The sequence below is a fragment of the Anneissia japonica genome, unplaced genomic scaffold (genome assembly GCF_011630105.1).
Source record: "Anneissia japonica isolate Jap-2015-1 unplaced genomic scaffold, ASM1163010v1 scaffold287643_len58281_cov182, whole genome shotgun sequence".
Lineage (NCBI taxonomy): Eukaryota > Metazoa > Echinodermata > Crinoidea > Comatulida > Comatulidae > Anneissia > Anneissia japonica.
In genome coordinates, this window is record NW_022746173.1 from 52,259 (window position 1) to 54,074 (window position 1,816).

The following is a 1,816-nucleotide window of genomic DNA, read 5'->3' on the forward strand; positions in this document are numbered from 1 at the left end:
CCCCGGTTAACCGTAAACCGATTATTTTATTAAAGCACTATAGCATGTCAGGTAATTTTCTGTTCCTTCACAGATACGTCTTTAAACAAACATTAATGCTTTCAAGTACAAGATTGAGTTGACCGGATAAGGATCATGGACATTTAATAGTGAGGACACGGCCCAAATGCAATTTACCACTCTTCTTATGGCATGCTAGACTATAGGGCAATTAACTTACAGCTTGGCTAGGCCAACAAAAGGCCCAGGTTCTAGGCCTAGACCTATATCCTCAATGGCCTAGAAAGAGCCTCAGTTCTCAGTCTCTGTACAGCGGCTAGGCTAGTAAAGTATTACTGTTACAGCTAGGCCTTAGGCTAGGCCAGGCGCCTCTTCATCTACCACTACTACTAGGCCTAGGAGGAGGCTAGCGTGTCTGCTAGAGTGGTAAACTAACTAAATAATAAAACAATAAAACAAAACCAACTCTTACCACTTAATAGTGAATACAGTACTGCTAAAATACTTCCAAGGAGTATGTTTATAACTGCCTAACATCAACCGAGAAAAATTCAAAATACTACCGCTTCCGTTGGCTCTACATGAAGTGACAATTCAAATCAGCTGATTGGTCACTTGATGAAGTGACCAATCAGATTTGTGCAATTCGACACTAACATTAATTGGTTGTTAGGTGGGCTATCACAGTAAAGAGGTTAGCCTGTTGATAACATTTTGCTGTCACATAAAGCATTGTTGTTAGGTGAATATGTGAGGGATACGTTTAGAGGCAGACCCGCTCCCCCTCCCCCCATAAAGTTCCCATAAGGCTACGTATTAGCTGTTCCATAAATTTTACATAGAGTTTGAACAGATTTTATATATACATTAATACATAATGTTTTTTTTTATAGATATAATTTTTTAAATAATTTTTAATATTTCATTTACAGATAAACACTTCCATAGCGTTCGTATTCATTTTATATATACTTTCAATAGAGAAACAATTTTACAGATTATAAATGTTTCCATAGANNATGTTTCCATAGAGTTTTTATATATATTTTATATATATTTTCTATAGACTATTAAAAGTTACAGTTTTTAAAATGACTGTGTTTAGAATATTATACAGTTCTACAGAATATACTATAAAAAAATAAATTTATATTGAAATTTTATATATGTTATACTCTATATAGATTTTATATGTTCCTATAGAGATAATCCCTATAAAATTGTTATAATACATTTTTAAATATACAGGTAAGTATTATAATTTTTTATAGAATGAATATAGAAATTTTATAATTTTATTATAAAGAATTTGTCATATCATTTGTATAGAATATTCTATAAAATTTCTATAGAATATTCAAGATGTAAAACATGTTGATAGGACTATACTGGTCAGACACGAATGTGTCAATACAATATTGAATGAAACAAAAAAAAATTAAAAACATAGAAATTACATTAAATATGTGTATATAGTATGTTATAGAATTCTATAGAAACTAGTTCTTCTATAAAACAATTTTATAGAAAATACTAATTTCTGTAGAAATTGATTAGTCTCTATAGAAGGTCTATAAAGTTTTATAGAATTTTTATGTATGGGTAGCCTAGCCTAGCCTAGCCTAGCCTAGCCTAGCCTAGCCTGGCCTACAGCCCAGCCCAGCCTAGCCTAGCCTAGCCTAGCCTGACCTACAGCCTAGCCTACAGCCTAGCCTACAGCCTAGCCTACAGCCTAGCCTACAGCCTAGCCTACAGCCTAGCCTACAGCCTAGCCTACAGCCTAGCCTACAGCCTAGCCTACAGCCTAGCCTACAGC